The following is a 17,111-nucleotide window of genomic DNA, read 5'->3' as shown; positions in this document are numbered from 1 at the left end:
GCCTACCACAATTATTCCATTCTTTCCGCATCCGCACACTTCCTTCTTTTTAACTCCTTTTCACTACCGCACAGGTTAATCGCCGCACGTCCCCCGCCGGCAAACATTACTCCTTTGCCTACTGCATGTAGGCTTCTCTTAACGACCCTCTGTTATCAACTCCGCTAACAGCCACAAAATCTCCGCCGCACGAAGCCCACTGGTAGCTGCTGAATCACATGCTTCCCCAAAACGTCGCGCTGTCAGAACACTGGGAGCTACACACACCAACAAGTCCATACTGCAGGCTGCAGCCAGATCAATTTTCTACATTCAAACATCGACGGCCTCTTCTCTCTAAAAATTCACCAGACCGCTTCTACCACCAGCAAAGAAGTTTCCATCCCTAATTCCTCTGTGATTCCCACTAACCTAAACATTAAGCTGGCATTGAAGGGTGTGAATTACCCCGGCCAATCTGTTCTTTTAAATACAGCTTTTAGCAAGTTTTGAAAGGAGAAGAGCAGAACTTGCTATGCCAATAATATCGAGTCTTCTGTGGCGAAGTGGTTTTTGCATAGAAAACAAAGCGGTCAGTTGAAGAGGAATAATATCAGTACTTTGTTTAAAACTGTGTGTAAAAAGCTGTCTCTTTATCATTAACAATAAGTTGTAAAACGTGAATGGGGAGTGACAGTCTTCAAGTTTGTGAGAAGATCGCGCCCTGGTGGAATAAAGGCACGAACAGCTTACAGCACCTAGAATTACCAGGAAGTATTTAGAGTAAAACGGTTTCTAAAAGCTGCCTTTATGAATGAGAGAAAAAAAAAATATATATATATATAAAATAGTAAAATGGAAGGGGAGTGATAGATTTAAATTAATCGTGAAGTGGAGCGCCCCCTGTATAAAGTAAAAGTGAGAAAAGCTTACAGCACCTGGTATTCCCAGGTGGTCTCCCATCCAAGTACTAACCAGACCCTAGCCTGCTTAGCTTCCGAGATAAGACGCGATCGGGCGCATTCAGGGAGGTATGGCCGTAAGCGAGAGATGCTACCAAAAATAGCCCTTTTGCATTACACGCGTCTATACATGCCAGTTATTCCCATTGGATCCTACTCCTGGTTTTTTTTTTTTTTTATCTGACTCACACTGCAGCACCACCATCCAATCGGCAGCACCGGACCCACACCAAACATTCACCAAACTACTCAGCCGGCAGCCTACCACAATTATTCCATTCTTTCCGCATCCGCACACTTCCTTCTCTTTAACTCCTTTTCACTACCGCACAGGTTAATCGCCGCACGTCCCCCGCCGGCAAACATTACTCCTTTGCCTACCGCATGCAGGCTTCTCTTAATGACCTTCTGTTATCAACTCCGCTAACAGCCACAAAATCTCCGCCGCACGAAGCCCACTGGTAGCTGCTGAATCACATGCTTCCCCAAAACGTCGCGCTGTCAGAACACTGGGAGCTACACACACCAACAAGTCCATACTGCAGGCTGCAGCTAGAACAATTTTCTACATTCAAACATTGACGGCCTCTTCTCTCTAAAAATTCACCAGACCGCTTCTACCACCAGCAAAGAAGTTTCCATCCCTAATTCCTCTGTGATTCCCACTAACCTAAACATTAAGCTGGCATTGAAGGGTGTGAATTACCCCGGCCAACCTGCTCTTTTAAATACAGCTTTTAGCAAGTTTTGAAAGGAGGAGAAGCGAAGACCTTGCTATGCCAATAATAACGAGTCTTCTGTGGTGAAGTCGTTTTTGCATAGAAAACAAAGCGGTGAGTTGAAGAGGAATTATATTAGTACTTTGTTTAAAACTGTGTGTAAAAAGCTGTCTCTTTATTATTAACAATAAGTTGTAAAACGTGAATGGGGAGTGACAGTCTTCAAGTTTGTGAGAAGATTGCGCCCTGGTGGAATAAAGGCACGAACAGCTTACAGCACCTAGAAATACCAGGCAGTATTTAGAGTAAAACGGTGTGTAAAAGCTGCCTTTATGAATGAAAGAAAAAATATATATATATAAAATAGTAAAACGGAAGGGGAGTGATAGATTTAAATTAATCGTGAAGTGGAGTGCCCCCTGTATAAAGTAAAAGTGAGAAAAGCTTACAGCACCTGGTATTCCCAGGTGGTCTCCCATCCAAGTACTAACCAGACCCTAGCCTGCTTAGCTTCCGAGATAAGACGCGATCGGGCGCATTCAGGGAGGTATGGCCGTAAGCGAGAGATGCTACCAAAAATAGCCCTTTTGCATTACACGCGTCTATACATGCCAGTTATTCCCATTGGATCCTACTCCTGGTTTTTTTTTTTTTTATCTGACTCACACTGCAGCACCACCATCCAATCGGCAGCACCGGACCCACACCAAACATTCACCAAACTACTCAGCCGGCAGCCTACCACAATTATTCCATTCTTTCCGCATCCGCACACTTCCTTCTCTTTAAGTCCTTTTCACTACCGCACAGGTTAATCGCCGCACGCCCCCCGCCGGCAAACATTACTCCTTTGCCTACCGCATGCAGGCTTCTCTTAATGACCTTCTGTTATCAACTCCGCTAACAGCCACAAAATCTCCGCCGCACGAAGCCCACTGGTAGCTGCTGAATCACATGCTTCCCCAAAACGTCGCGCTGTCAGAACACTGGGAGCTACACACACCAACAAGTCCATACTGCAGGCTGCAGCCAGAACAATTTTCTACATTCAAACATTGACGGCCTCTTCTCTCTAAAAATTCACCAGACCGCTTCTACCACCAGCAAAGAAGTTTCCATCCCTAATTCCTCTGTGATTCCCACTAACCTAAACATTAAGCTGGCATTGAAGGGTGTGAATTACCCCGGCCAACCTGCTCTTTTAAATACAGCTTTTAGCAAGTTTTGAAAGGAGGAGAAGCGAAGACCTTGCTATGCCAATAATAACGAGTCTTCTGTGGTGAAGTCGTTTTTGCATAGAAAACAAAGCGGTGAGTTGAAGAGGAATTATATTAGTACTTTGTTTAAAACTGTGTGTAAAAAGCTGTCTCTTTATTATTAACAATAAGTTGTAAAACGTGAATGGGGAGTGACAGTCTTCAAGTTTGTGAGAAGATCGCGCCCTGGTGGAATAAAGGCACGAACAGCTTACAGCAGCTATAATTACCAGGCAGTATTTAGAGCAAAACGGTGTGTAAAAGCTGCCTTTATGAATGAGAGAAAAAAGAAATATATAAAATAGTAAAATGGAAGGGGAGTGATACATTTAAATTAATCGTGAAGTGGAGCGCCCCCTGTATAAAGTAAAAGTGAGAAAAGCTTACAGCACCTGGTATTCCCAGGTGGTCTCCCATCCAAGTACTAACCAGACCCTACCCTGCTTAGCTTCCGAGATCAGATGAGATCGGGCGCGTTCAGGGTGGTATGGGCGTAAGCGAGAGACGCTGCCAAAAATAGCCCTTTTACATTACATGCGTCTATACATACCAGTTAGTCCCATTGGATCCTACTCCTGTTTTTTTTTTTTTTTCTGACTCACACTGCAGCACCACCATCCAATCGGCAGCACCGGACCCACACCAAACATTCACCAAACTGCTCATCCGGCAGCCTACCACAATTATTCCATTCTTTCCGCATCCGCACACTTCCTTCTCTTTAACTCCTTTTCACTACCTTACAGGTTAATCGCTGCACGTCCCCCGCCGGCAAACATTACTCCTTTGCCTACATCTTGCAGGATTCTCTTAACAACCCTCTGTTATCAACTCCGCTAACAGCCACAAAATCTCTGCCGCACGAAGCCCACTGGTAGCTGTTGAATCACATGCTTCTCCAAAACGTCGCGCTGTCAGAGCACTGGGAGCTACACACACCAACAAGTCCATACTGCAGGCTGCAGCCAGAACAATTTTCTACATTCAAACATCGACAGCCTCTTCTCTCTAAAAATTCACCAGACCGCTTCTACCACCAGCAAAGAAGTTTCCATCCCTAATTCTTCTGTGATTCCCACTAACCTAAACATTAAGCTGGCATTGAAGGGTGTAAATTACCCCGGCCAACCTGTTCTTTTAAATACAGCTTTTAGCAAGTTTTGAAAGGAGGAGAAGAGCAGATAATATGCCAATAATATCGAATATTCTGTGGTGAAGTGGTTTTTGCATAGAAAACAAAGCGGTGAGTTGAAGAGGAATTATATTAGTACTTTGTTTAAAACTGTGTGTAAAAAGCTGTCTCTTTATTATTAACAATAAGTTGTAAAACGTGAATGGGGAGTGACAGTCTTCAAGTTTGTGAGAAGATCGCGCCCTGGTGGAATAAAGGCACGAACAGCTTACAGCAGCTATAATTACCAGGCAGTATTTAGAGCAAAACGGTGTGTAAAAGCTGCCTTTATGAATGAGAGAAAAAAGAAATATATAAAATAGTAAAATGGAAGGGGAGTGATACATTTAAATTAATCGTGAAGTGGAGCGCCCCCTGTATAAAGTAAAAGTGAGAAAAGCTTACAGCACCTGGTATTCCCAGGTGGTCTCCCATCCAAGTACTAACCAGACCCTACCCTGCTTAGCTTCCGAGATCAGATGAGATCGGGCGCGTTCAGGGTGGTATGGGCGTAAGCGAGAGACGCTGCCAAAAATAGCCCTTTTACATTACACGCGTCTATACATACCAGTTAGTCCCATTGGATCCTACTCCTGTTTTTTTTTTTTTTTCTGACTCACACTGCAGCACCACCATCCAATCGGCAGCACCGGACCCACACCAAACATTCACCAAACTGCTCATCCGGCAGCCTACCACAATTATTCCATTCTTTCCGCATCCGCACACTTCCTTCTCTTTAACTCCTTTTCACTACCTCACAGGTTAATCGCTGCACGTCCCCCGCCGGCAAACATTACTCCTTTGCCTACCTCTTGCAGGATTCTCTTAACAACCCTCTGTTATCAACTCCGCTAACAGCCACAAAATCTCTGCCGCACGAAGTCCACTGGTAGCTGTTGAATCACATGCTTCTCCAAAACGTCGCGCTGTCAGAGCACTGGGAGCTACACACACCAACAAGTCCATACTGCAGGCTGCAGCCAGAACAATTTTCTACATTCAAACATCGACAGCCTCTTCTCTCTAAAAATTCACCAGACCGCTTCTACCACCAGCAAAGAAGTTTCCATCCCTAATTCTTCTGTGATTCCCACTAACCTAAACATTAAGCTGGCATTGAAGGGTGTAAATTACCCCGGCCAACCTGCTCTTTTAAATACAGCTTTTAGCAAGTTTTGAAAGGAGGAGAAGAGCAGATAATATGCCAATAATATCGAATATTCTGTGGCGAAGTGGTTTTTGCATAGAAAACAAAGCGGTGAGTTGAAGAGGAATTATATTAGTACTTTGTTTAAAACTGTGAGTAAAAAGCTGTCTCTTTATTATTAACAATAAGTTGTAAAACGTGAATGGGGAGTGACAGTCTTCAAGTTTGTGAGAAGATCGCGCCCTGGTGGAATAAAGGCACGAACAGCTTACAGCAGCTATAATTACCAGGCAGTATTTAGAGTAAAACGGTGTGTAAAAGCTGCCTTTATGAATGAGAGAAAAAAGAAATATATAAAATAGTAAAATGGAAGGGGAGTGATACATTTAAATTAATCGTGAAGTGGAGCGCCCCCTGTATAAAGTAAAAGTGAGAAAAGCTTACAGCACCTGGTATTCCCAGGCGGTCTCCCATTCAAGTACTAACCAGACCCTAGCCTGCTTAGCTTCCAAGATCAGACGAGATCGGGCGCGTTCAGGGTGGTATGGCCATAAGCGAGAGACGCTACCAAAAATAGCCCTTTTGCATTACACGCGTCTATACATGCCAGTTAGTCCCATTGGATCCTACTCCTGTTTTTTTTTTTTTTTTTTATCTGACTCACACTGCAGCCCCACCATCCAATCGGCAGTGCCGGAACCACACCAAACATTCACCAAACTACTCAGCCGGCAGCCTACCACAATTATTCCATTCTTTCCGCATCCGCACACTTCCTTCTCTTTAACTCCTTTTCACTACCGCACAGGTTAATCGCCGCACGTCCCCCGCCGGCAAACATTACTCCTTTGCCTACCTCATGCAGGCTTCTCTTAACAACCCTGTGTTATCAACTCCGCTAACAGCCACAAAATCTCTGCCGCACGAAGCCCACTGGTAGCTGTTGAATCACATGCTTCCCCAAAACGTTGCGCTGTCAGAACACTGGGAGCTACACACACCAACAAGTCCATACTGCAGGCTGCATCCAGAACAATTTTCTACATTGAAACATCGACGGCCTCTTCTCTCTAAAAATTCACCAGACCGCTTCTACCACCAGCAAAGAAGTTTCCATCCCTAATACCTCTGTGATTCCCACTAACCTAAACATTAATCTGGCATTGAAGGGTGTGAATTACCCCGGCCAACCTGCTCTTTTAAATAAAGCTTTTAGCAAGTTTTGAAGGGAGGAGAAGAGCAGACCTTGCTTTGCCAATAATATCGAGTCTTCTGTGGCGAAGTGGTTTTTGCATAGAAAACAAAGCGGTGAGTTGAAGAGGAATTATATCAGTACTTTGTTTAAAACTGTGTGTAAAAAGCTGTCTCTTTATCATTAACAATAAGTTGTAAAACGTGAATGGGGAGTGACAGTCTTCAAGTTTGTGAGAAGATCGCGCCCTGGTGGAATAAAGGCACGAACAGCTTACAGCACCTAGAATTACCAGGCAGTATTTAGAGTAAAACGTGTGTAAAAGCTGCCTTTATGAATGAGAGAAAAAAAAAAATATATATATATAAAATAGTAAAATGGAAGGGGAGTGATAGATTTAAATTAATCGTGAAGTGGAGCGCCCCCTGTATAAAGTAAAAGTGAGATAAGCTTACAGCACCTGGTATTCCCAGGAGGTCTCCCATCCAAGTACTAACGAGACCCTACCCTGCTTGGCTTCCGAGATCGGATGAGATCGGGCGTGTTCAGGGTGGTATGGCCATAAGCGAGAGATGCGACCAAAAACAGCCCTTTTGCATTACACGCGTCTATACATGCCAGTTAGTCCCATTGGATCCTACTAATGTTCTTTTTTTTTTTTTTATCTGACTCACACTGCAGCCCCACCATCCAATCGGCAGCGCCGGACCCACACCAAACATTCACCAAACTACTCAGCCAGCAGCCTACCACAATTATTCCATTCTTTCCGCATCCGCACACTTCCTTCTCTTTAACTCCATTTCACTACCTCACAGGTTAATCGCTGCACGTCCCCCGCCGGCAAACATTACTCCTTTGCCTACCTCTTGCAGGATTCTCTTAACAACCCTCTGTTATCAACTCCGCTAACAGCCACAAAATCTCTGCCGCACGAAGCCCACTGGTAGCTGTTGAATCACATGCTTCTCCAAAACGTCGCGCTGTCAGAGCACTGGGAGCTACACACACCAACAAGTCCATACTGCAGGCTGCAGCCAGAACAATTTTCTACATTCAAACATCGACAGCCTCTTCTCTCTAAAAATTCACCAGACCGCTTCTACCACCAGCAAAGAAGTTTCCATCCCTAATTCTTCTGTGATTCCCACTAACCTAAACATTAAGCTGGCATTGAAGTGTGTAAATTACCCCGGCCAACCTGCTCTTTTAAATACAGCTTTTAGCAAGTTTTGAAAAGAGGAGAAGAGCAGATAATATGCCAATAATATCGAATATTCTGTGGCGAAGTGGTTTTTGCATAGAAAACAAAGCGGTGAGTTGAAGAGGAATTATATTCGTACTTTGTTTAAAACTGTGTGTAAAAAGCTATCTCTTTATTATTAACAATAAGTTGTAAAACGTGAATGGGGAGTGACAGTCTTCAAGTTTGTGAGAAGATCGCGCCCTGGTGGAATAAAGGCACGAACAGCTTACAGCACCTAGAATTAGCAGGCAGTATTTAGAGTAAAACGGTGTGTAAAAGCTGCCTTTATGAAAGAGAGAAAATAAAAATATATATATAAAATAGTAAAATGGAAGGGGAGTGATAGATTTAAATTAATCGTGAAGTGGAGCGCCCCCTGTATAAAGTAAAAGTGAGAAAAGCTTACAGCACCTGGTAGTCCCAGGTGGTCTCCCATCCAAGTACTAACCAGACCCTACCCTGCTTAGCTTCCAAGATCAGACGAGATCGGGCGCGTTCAGGGTGGTATGGCCGTAAGTGAGAGACGCTACCAAAAATAGCCCTTTTGCATTACACGCGTCTATACATGCCAGTTAGTCCCATTGGATCCTACTCCTGTTTTTTTTTTTTTTTTTATCTGACTCACACTGCAGCCCCACCATCCAATCGGCAGTGCCGGAACCACACCAAACATTCACCAAACTACTCAGCCGGCAGCCTACCACAATTATTCCATTCTTTCCGCATCCGCACACTTCCTTCTCTTTAACTCCTTTTCACTACCGCACAGGTTAATCGCCGCACGTCCCCCGCCGGCAAACATTACTCCTTTGCCTACCTCATGCAGGCTTCTCTTAACAACCCTGTGTTATCAACTCCGCTAACAGCCACAAAATCTCTGCCGCACGAAGCCCACTGGTAGCTGTTGAATCACATGCTTCCCCAAAACGTCGCGCTGTCAGAACACTGGGAGCTACACACACCAACAAGTCCATACTGCAGGCTGCATCCAGAACAATTTTCTACATTGAAACATCGACGGCCTCTTCTCTCTAAAAATTCACCAGACCGCTTCTACCACCAGCAAAGAAGTTTCCATCCCTAATACCTCTGTGATTCCCACTAACCTAAACATTAATCTGGCATTGAAGGGTGTGAATTACCCCGGCCAACCTGCTCTTTTAAATAAAGCTTTTAGCAAGTTTTGAAGGGAGGAGAAGAGCAGACCTTGCTTTGCCAATAATATCGAGTCTTCTGTGGCGAAGTGGTTTTTGCATAGAAAACAAAGCGGTGAGTTGAAGAGGAATTATATCAGTACCTTGTTTAAAACTGTGTGTAAAAAGCTGTCTCTTTATCATTAACAATAAGTTGTAAAACGTGAATGGGGAGTGACAGTCTTCAAGTTTGTGAGAAGATCGCGCCCTGGTGGAATAAAGGCACGAACAGCTTACAGCACCTAGAATTACCAGGTAGTATTTAGAGTAAAACGTGTGTAAAAGCTGCCTTTATGAATGAGAGAAAAAAAAAAAATATATATATAAAATAGTAAAATGGAAGGGGAGTGATAGATTTAAATTAATCGTGAAGTGGAGCGCCCCCTGTATAAAGTAAAAGTGAGATAAGCTTACAGCACCTGGTATTCCCAGGAGGTCTCCCATCCAAGTACTAACCAGACCCTACCCTGCTTGGCTTCCGAGATCGGATGAGATCGGGCGTGTTCAGGGTGGTATAGCCATAAGCGAGAGATGCGACCAAAAACAGCCCTTTTGCATTACACGCGTCTATACATGCCAGTTAGTCCCATTGGATCCTACTAATGTTCTTTTTTTTTTTTTTATCTGACTCACACTGCAGCCCCACCATCCAATCGGCAGCGCCGGACCCACACCAAACATTCACCAAACTACTCAGCCAGCAGCCTACCACAATTATTCCATTCTTTCCGCATCCACACACTTCCTTCTTTTTAACTCCTTTTCACTACCGCACAGGTTAATCGCCGCACGTCCCCCGCCGGCAAACATTACTCCTTTGCCTACTGCATGCAGGCTTCTCTTAACGACCCTCTGTTATCAACTCCGCTAACAGCCACAAAATCTCCGCCGCACGAAGCCCACTGGTAGCTGCTGAATCACATGCTTCCCCAAAACGTCGCGCTGTCAGAACACTGGGAGCTACACACACCAACAAGTCCATACTGCAGGCTGCAGCCAGAACAATTTTCTACATTCAAACATCGACGGCCTCTTCTCTCTAAAAATTCACCAGACCGCTTCTACCACCAGCAAAGAAGTTTCCATCCCTAATTCCTCTGTGACTCCCACTAACCTAAACATTAAGCTGGCATTGAAGGGTGTGAATTACCCCGGCCAATCTGTTCTTTTAAATACAGCTTTTAGCAAGTTTTGAAAGGAGATGAGCAGAACTTGCTATGCCAATAATATCGAGTCTTCTGTGGCGAAGTGGTTTTTGCATAGAAAACAAAGCGGTCAGTTGAAGAGGAATAATATCAGTACTTTGTTTAAAACTGTGTGTAAAAAGCTGTCTCTTTATCATTAACAATAAGTTGTAAAACGTGAATGGGGAGTGACAGTCTTCAAGTTTGTGAGAAGATCGCGCCCTGGTGGAATAAAGGCACGAACAGCTTAGAGCACCTTGAATTACCAGGAAGTATTTAGAGTAAAACGGTGTGTAAAAGCTGCCTTTATGAAAGAGAGAAAAATATATATATATATATATAAAATAGTAAAATGGAAGGGGAGTGATAGATTTAAATTAATCGTGAAGTGGAGCGCCCCCTGTATAAAGTAAAAGTGAGAAAAGCTTACAGCACCTGGTATTCCCAGGAGGTCTCCCATCCAAGTACTAACCAGACCCTACCCTGCTTGGCTTCCGAGATCGGATGGGATCGAGCGTGTTCAGGGTGGTATGGCCATAAGCAAGAGACGCGACCAAAAACAGCCCTTTTGCATTACACGCGTCTATACATGCCAGTTAGTCCCATTGGATCCTACTCCTGGTTTTTTTTTTATTTTTAATCTGACTCACACTGCAGCACCACCATCCAATCGGCAGCGCCGGACCCACACCAAACATTCACCAAACTACTCAGCCGGCAGCCTACCACAATTATTCCATTCTTTCCGCATCCGCACACTTCCTTCTTTTTAACTTCTTTTCACTACCGCACAGGTTAATCGCCGCACGTCCCCCGCCGGCAAACATTACTCCTTTGCCTACTGCATGCAGGCTTCTCTTAACGACCCTCTGTTATCAACTCCGCTAACAGCCACAAAATCTCCGCCGCACGAAGCCCACTGGTAGCTGCTGAATCACATGCTTCCCCAAAACGTCGCGCTGTCAGAACACTGGGAGCTACACACACCAACAAGTCCATACTGCAGGCTGCAGCCAGAACAATTTTCTACATTCAAACATCGACGGCCTCTTCTCTCTAAAAATTCACCAGACCGCTTCTACCACCAGCAAAGAAGTTTCCATCCCTAATTCCTCTGTGATTCCCACTAACCTAAACATTAAGCTGGCATTGAAGGGTGTGAATTACCCCGGCCAATCTGTTCTTTTAAATACAGCTTTTAGCAAGTTTTGAAAGGAGAAGAGCAGAACTTGCTATGCCAATAATATCGAGTCTTCTGTGGCGAAGTGGTTTTTGCATAGAAAACAAAGCGGTCAGTTGAAGAGGAATAATATCAGTACTTTGTTTAAAACTGTGTGTAAAAAGCTGTCTCTTTATCATTAACAATAAGTTGTAAAACGTGAATGGGGAGTGACAGTCTTCAAGTTTGTGAGAAGATCGCGCCCTGGTGGAATAAAGGCACGAACAGCTTACAGCACCTAGAATTACCAGGAAGTATTTAGAGTAAAACGGTTTCTAAAAGCTGCCTTTATGAATGAGAGAAAAAAAAAATATATATATAAAATAGTAAAATGGAAGGGGAGTGATAGATTTAAATTAATCGTGAAGTGGAGCGCCCCCTGTATAAAGTAAAAGTGAGATAAGCTTACAGCACCTGGTATTCCCAGGAGGTCTCCCATCCAAGTACTAACCAGACCCTACCCTGCTTGGCTTCCGAGATCGGATGAGATCGGGCGTGTTCAGGGTGGTATGGCCATAAGCGAGAGATGCGACCAAAAACAGCCCTTTTGCATTACACGCGTCTATACATGCCAGTTAGTCCCATTGGATCCTACTAATGTTCTTTTTTTTTTTTTTATCTGACTCACACTGCAGCCCCACCATCCAATCGGCAGCGCCGGACCCACACCAAACATTCACCAAACTACTCAGCCAGCAGCCTACCACAATTATTCCATTCTTTCCGCATCCGCACACTTCCTTCTTTTTCACTCCTTTTCACTACCGCACAGGTTAATCGCCGCACGTCCCCCGCCGGCAAACATTACTCCTTTGCCTACTGCATGCAGGCTTCTCTTAACGACCCTCTGTTATCAACTCCGCTAACAGCCACAAAATCTCCGCCGCACGAAGCCCACTGGTAGCTGCTGAATCACATGCTTCCCCAAAACGTCGCGCTGTCAGAACACTGGGAGCTACACACACCAACAAGTCCATACTGCAGGCTGCAGCCAGAACAATTTTCTACATTCAAACATCGACGGCCTCTTCTCTCTAAAAATTCACCAGACCGCTTCTACCACCAGCAAAGAAGTTTCCATCCCTAATTCCTCTGTGACTCCCACTAACCTAAACATTAAGCTGGCATTGAAGGGTGTGAATTACCCCGGCCAATCTGTTCTTTTAAATACAGCTTTTAGCAAGTTTTGAAAGGAGAAGAGCAGAACTTGCTATGCCAATAATATCGAGTCTTCTGTGGCGAAGTGGTTTTTGCATAGAAAACAAAGCGGTCAGTTGAAGAGGAATAATATCAGTACTTTGTTTAAAACTGTGTGTAAAAAGCTGTCTCTTTATCATTAACAATAAGTTGTAAAACGTGAATGGGGAGTGACAGTCTTCAAGTTTGTGAGAAGATCGCGCCCTGGTGGAATAAAGGCACGAACAGCTTAGAGCACCTTGAATTACCAGGAAGTATTTAGAGTAAAACGGTGTGTAAAAGCTGCCTTTATGAATGAGAGAAAAAAAAATATATATATATATAAAATAGTAAAATGGAAGGGGAGTGATAGATTTAAATTAATCCTGAAGTGGAGCGCCCCCTGTATAAAGTAAAAGTGAGAAAAGCTTACAGCACCTGGTATTCCCAGGAGGTCTCCCATCCAAGTACTAACCAGACCCTACCCTGCTTGGCTTCCGAGATCGGATGAGATCGGGCGTGTTCAGGGTGGTATGGCCATAAGCGAGAGACGCGACCAAAAACAGACCTTTTGCATTACACGCGTCTATACATGCCAGTTAGTCCCATTGGATCCTACTCCTGGTTTTTTTTTTATTTTTAATCTGACTCACACTGCAGCACCACCATCCAATCGGCAGCGCCGGACCCACACCAAACATTCACCAAACTACTCAGCCGGCAGCCTACCACAATTATTCCATTCTTTCCGCATCCGCACACTTCCTTCTTTTTAACTTCTTTTCACTACCGCACAGGTTAATCGCCGCACGTCCCCCGCCGGCAAACATTACTCCTTTGCCTACTGCATGCAGGCTTCTCTTAACGACCCTCTGTTATCAACTCCGCTAACAGCCACAAAATCTCCGCCGCACGAAGCCCACTGGTAGCTGCTGAATCACATGCTTCCCCAAAACGTCGCGCTGTCAGAACACTGGGAGCTACACACACCAACAAGTCCATACTGCAGGCTGCAGCCAGAACAATTTTCTACATTCAAACATCGACGGCCTCTTCTCTCTAAAAATTCACCAGACCGCTTCTACCACCAGCAAAGAAGTTTCCATCCCTAATTCCTCTGTGATTCCCACTAACCTAAACATTAAGCTGGCATTGAAGGGTGTGAATTACCCCGGCCAATCTGTTCTTTTAAATACAGCTTTTAGCAAGTTTTGAAAGGAGAAGAGCAGAACTTGCTATGCCAATAATATCGAGTCTTCTGTGGCGAAGTGGTTTTTGCATAGAAAACAAAGCGGTCAGTTGAAGAGGAATAATATCAGTACTTTGTTTAAAACTGTGTGTAAAAAGCTGTCTCTTTATCATTAACAATAAGTTGTAAAACGTGAATGGGGAGTGACAGTCTTCAAGTTTGTGAGAAGATCGCGCCCTGGTGGAATAAAGGCACGAACAGCTTACAGCACCTAGAATTACCAGGAAGTATTTAGAGTAAAACGGTTTCTAAAAGCTGCCTTTATGAATGAGAGAAAAAATATATATATATATAAAATAGTAAAATGGAAGGGGAGTGATAGATTTAAATTAATCGTTAAGTGGAGCGCCCCCCGTTTAAAGTAAAAGTGAGAAAAGCTTACAGCACCTGGTATTCCCAGGAGGTCTCCCATCCAAGTACTAACCAGACCCTACCCTGCTTGGCTTCCGAGATCGGATGAGATCGGGCGTGTTCAGGGTGGTATGGCCATAAGCGAGAGACGCGACCAAAAACAGCCCTTTTGCATTACACGCGTCTATACATGCCAGTTAGTCCCATTGGATCCTACTCCTGGTTTTTTTTTTTTTTTTTATCTGAATCACACTGCAGCACCACCATCCAATCGGCAGCGCCGGACCCACACCAAACATTCACCAAACTACTCAGCCGGCAGCCTACCACAATTATTCCATTCTTTCCGCATCCGCACACTTCCTTATTTTTAACTCCTTTTCACTACCGCACAGGTTAATCGCCGCACGTCCCCCGTCGGCAAACATTACTCCTTTGCCTACTGCATGCAGGCTTCTCTTAACGACCCTCTGTTATCAACTCCGCTAACAGCCACAAAATCTCCGCCGCACGAAGCCCACTGGTAGCTGCTGAATCACATGCTTCCCCAAAACGTCGTGCTGTCAGAACACTGGGAGCTACACACACCAACAAGTCCATACTGCAGGCTGCAGCCAGAACAATTTTCTACATTCAAACATCGACGGCCTCTTCTCTCTAAAAATTCACCAGACCGCTTCTACCACCAGCAAAGAAGTTTCCATCCCTAATTCCTCTGTGATTCCCACTAACCTAAACATTAAGCTGGCATTGAAGGGTGTGAATTACCCCGGCCAATCTGTTCTTTTAAATACAGCTTTTAGCAAGTTTTGAAAGGAGAAGAGCAGAACTTGTTATGCCAATAATATCGAGTCTTCTGTGGCGAAGTGGTTTTTGCATAGAAAACAAAGCGGTCAGTTGAAGAGGAATAATATCAGTACTTTGTTTAAAACTGTGTGTAAAAAGCTGTCTCTTTATCATTAACAATAAGTTGTAAAATGTGAATGGGGAGTGACAGTCTTCAAGTTTGTGAGAAGATCGCGCCCTGGTGGAATAAAGGCACGAACAGCTTACAGCAGCTAGAATTACCAGGAAGTATTTAGAGTAAAACGGTTTCTAAAAGCTGCCTTTATGAATGAGAGAAAAAAAAAATATATATATATATAAAATAGAAAAAATGGAAGGGGAGTGATAGATTTAAATTAATCGTGAAGTGGAGCGCCCCCTGTATAAAGTAAAAGTGAGAAAAGCTTACAGCACCTGGTATTCCCAGGTGGTCTCCCATCCAAGTACTAACCAGACCCTACCCTACTTAGCTTCCGAGATCAGACGAGATCGGGCGTGTTCAGGGTGGTATGGCCGTAAGCGAGAGATGCTACCAAAAACAGCCCTTTTGCATTACACGCCTCTATACATGCCAGTTGGTCCCATTGGATCCTACTAATGTTCTTTTTTTTTTTTTTATCTGACTCACACTGCAGCCCCACCATCCAATCGGCAGCGCCGGACCCACACCAAACATTCACCAAACTACTCAGCCAGCAGCATACCACAATTATTCCATTCTTTCCGCATCCGCACACTTCCTTCTTTTTAACTCCTTTTCACTACCGCACAGGTTAATCGCCGCACGTCCCCCGCCGGCAAACATTACTCCTTTGCCTACTACATGCAGGCTTCTCTTAACGACCCTCTGTTATCAACTCCGCTAACAGCCACAAAATCTCCGCCGCACGAAGCCCACTGGAAGCTGCTGAGTCACATGCTTCCCCAAAACGTCGCGCTGTCAGAACACTGGGAGCTACACACACCAACAAGTCCATACTGCAGGCTGCAGCCAGAACAATTTTCTACATTCAAACATCGACGGCCTCTTCTCTCTAAAAATTCACCAGACCGCTTCTACCACCAGCAAAGAAGTTTCCATCCCTAATTCCTCTGTGACTCCCACTAACCTAAACATTAAGCTGGCATTGAAGGGTGTGAATTACCCCGGCCAATCTGTTCTTTTAAATACAGCTTTTAGCAAGTTTTGAAAGGAGAAGAGCAGAACTTGCTATGCCAATAATATCGAGTCTTCTGTGGCGAAGTGGTTTTTGCATAGAAAACAAAGCGGTCAGTTGAAGAGGAATAATATCAGGACTTTGTTTAAAACTGTGTGTAAAAAGCTGTCTCTTTATCATTAACAATAAGTTGTAAAATGTGAATGGGGAGTGACAGTCTTCAAGTTTGTGAGAAGATCGCGCCCTGGTGGAATAAAGGCACGTACAGCTTACAGCACCTAGAATTACCAGGAAGTATTTAGAGTAAAACGGTTTCTAAAAGCTGCCTTTATGAATGAGAGAAAAAAAAAATATATATATATAAAATAGTAAAATGGAAGGGGAGTGATAGATTTAAATTAATCGTGAAGTGGAGCGCCCCCTGTATAAAGTAAAAGTGAGAAAAGCTTACAGCACCTGGTATTCCCAGGTGGTCTCCCATCCAAGTACTAACCAGACCCTACCCTGCTTAGCTTCCAAGATCAGACGAGATCGGGCGTGTTCAGGGTGGTATGGCCGTAAGCGAGAGATGCTACCAAAAACAGCCCATTTGCATTACACGAATCTATACATGCCAGGTAGTCCAAGTGGATCCTACTCCTTTTTTTTTTTTTTTTTTTTTTTCTTATCTGACTCACACTCCAGCCCCACCATTCAATCGGCAGCGCCGGACCCACACCAAACATTCACCAAACTACTCAGCCGGCAGCCTACCACAATTATTCCATTTTTTCCGCATCCGCACACTTCCTTATTTTTAACTCCTTTTCACTACCGCACAGGTTAATCGCCGCACGTCCCCCGCCGGCAAACATTACTCCTTTGCCTACTGCATGCAGGCTTCTCTTAACGACCCTCTGTTATCAACTCCGCTAACAGCCACAAAATCTCCGCCGCACGAAGCCCACTGGTAGCTGCTGAATCACATGCTTCCCCAAAACGTCGCGCTGTCAGAACACTGGGAGCTACACACACCAACAAGTCCATACTGCAGGCTGCAGCCAGAACAATTTTCTACATTCAAACATCGACGGCCTCTTCTC

At 44.4% G+C, this 17,111-nt stretch overlaps 14 non-coding genes across 14 annotated transcripts; all 14 read right to left on the bottom strand.

The window, feature by feature from the left end:
- Positions 1-905: 905 nt before the first annotated feature.
- On the bottom strand, positions 906-1,024 carry LOC125729826 (5S ribosomal RNA). The gene has a single exon (XR_007390234.1). It is a non-coding gene; the product is annotated as a 5S ribosomal RNA (ribosomal RNA).
- Positions 1,025-2,102: 1,078 nt separating this feature from the next.
- On the bottom strand, positions 2,103-2,221 carry LOC125729815 (5S ribosomal RNA). The gene has a single exon (XR_007390223.1). It is a non-coding gene; the product is annotated as a 5S ribosomal RNA (ribosomal RNA).
- A 1,075-nt stretch (positions 2,222-3,296) lies between these two features.
- On the bottom strand, positions 3,297-3,415 carry LOC125733422 (5S ribosomal RNA). The gene has a single exon (XR_007392768.1). It is a non-coding gene; the product is annotated as a 5S ribosomal RNA (ribosomal RNA).
- A 1,070-nt stretch (positions 3,416-4,485) lies between these two features.
- On the bottom strand, positions 4,486-4,604 carry LOC125733421 (5S ribosomal RNA). Its single transcript, XR_007392767.1, has one exon. It is a non-coding gene; the product is annotated as a 5S ribosomal RNA (ribosomal RNA).
- Positions 4,605-5,674: 1,070 nt separating this feature from the next.
- On the bottom strand, positions 5,675-5,793 carry LOC125736539 (5S ribosomal RNA). Its single transcript, XR_007395817.1, has one exon. It is a non-coding gene; the product is annotated as a 5S ribosomal RNA (ribosomal RNA).
- Positions 5,794-6,877: 1,084 nt separating this feature from the next.
- Positions 6,878-6,996, bottom strand: LOC125735571 (5S ribosomal RNA). Its single transcript, XR_007394865.1, has one exon. It is a non-coding gene; the product is annotated as a 5S ribosomal RNA (ribosomal RNA).
- A 1,078-nt stretch (positions 6,997-8,074) lies between these two features.
- LOC125736709 (5S ribosomal RNA) lies at positions 8,075-8,193 on the bottom strand. The gene has a single exon (XR_007395983.1). It is a non-coding gene; the product is annotated as a 5S ribosomal RNA (ribosomal RNA).
- Positions 8,194-9,275: 1,082 nt separating this feature from the next.
- On the bottom strand, positions 9,276-9,394 carry LOC125733488 (5S ribosomal RNA). The gene has a single exon (XR_007392832.1). It is a non-coding gene; the product is annotated as a 5S ribosomal RNA (ribosomal RNA).
- A 1,081-nt stretch (positions 9,395-10,475) lies between these two features.
- LOC125732837 (5S ribosomal RNA) lies at positions 10,476-10,594 on the bottom strand. The gene has a single exon (XR_007392202.1). It is a non-coding gene; the product is annotated as a 5S ribosomal RNA (ribosomal RNA).
- Positions 10,595-11,673: 1,079 nt separating this feature from the next.
- On the bottom strand, positions 11,674-11,792 carry LOC125732661 (5S ribosomal RNA). The gene has a single exon (XR_007392034.1). It is a non-coding gene; the product is annotated as a 5S ribosomal RNA (ribosomal RNA).
- Positions 11,793-12,873: 1,081 nt separating this feature from the next.
- Positions 12,874-12,992, bottom strand: LOC125732660 (5S ribosomal RNA). The gene has a single exon (XR_007392033.1). It is a non-coding gene; the product is annotated as a 5S ribosomal RNA (ribosomal RNA).
- A 1,079-nt stretch (positions 12,993-14,071) lies between these two features.
- Positions 14,072-14,190, bottom strand: LOC125732659 (5S ribosomal RNA). Its single transcript, XR_007392032.1, has one exon. It is a non-coding gene; the product is annotated as a 5S ribosomal RNA (ribosomal RNA).
- A 1,084-nt stretch (positions 14,191-15,274) lies between these two features.
- On the bottom strand, positions 15,275-15,393 carry LOC125733295 (5S ribosomal RNA). Its single transcript, XR_007392644.1, has one exon. It is a non-coding gene; the product is annotated as a 5S ribosomal RNA (ribosomal RNA).
- A 1,080-nt stretch (positions 15,394-16,473) lies between these two features.
- LOC125733533 (5S ribosomal RNA) lies at positions 16,474-16,592 on the bottom strand. Its single transcript, XR_007392876.1, has one exon. It is a non-coding gene; the product is annotated as a 5S ribosomal RNA (ribosomal RNA).
- Positions 16,593-17,111: the final 519 nt, after the last annotated feature.

This window comes from Brienomyrus brachyistius, chromosome 2 (assembly GCF_023856365.1).
Source record: "Brienomyrus brachyistius isolate T26 chromosome 2, BBRACH_0.4, whole genome shotgun sequence".
Lineage (NCBI taxonomy): Eukaryota > Metazoa > Chordata > Actinopteri > Osteoglossiformes > Mormyridae > Brienomyrus > Brienomyrus brachyistius.
This window is presented reverse-complemented; position numbering and strand designations above follow the sequence as displayed.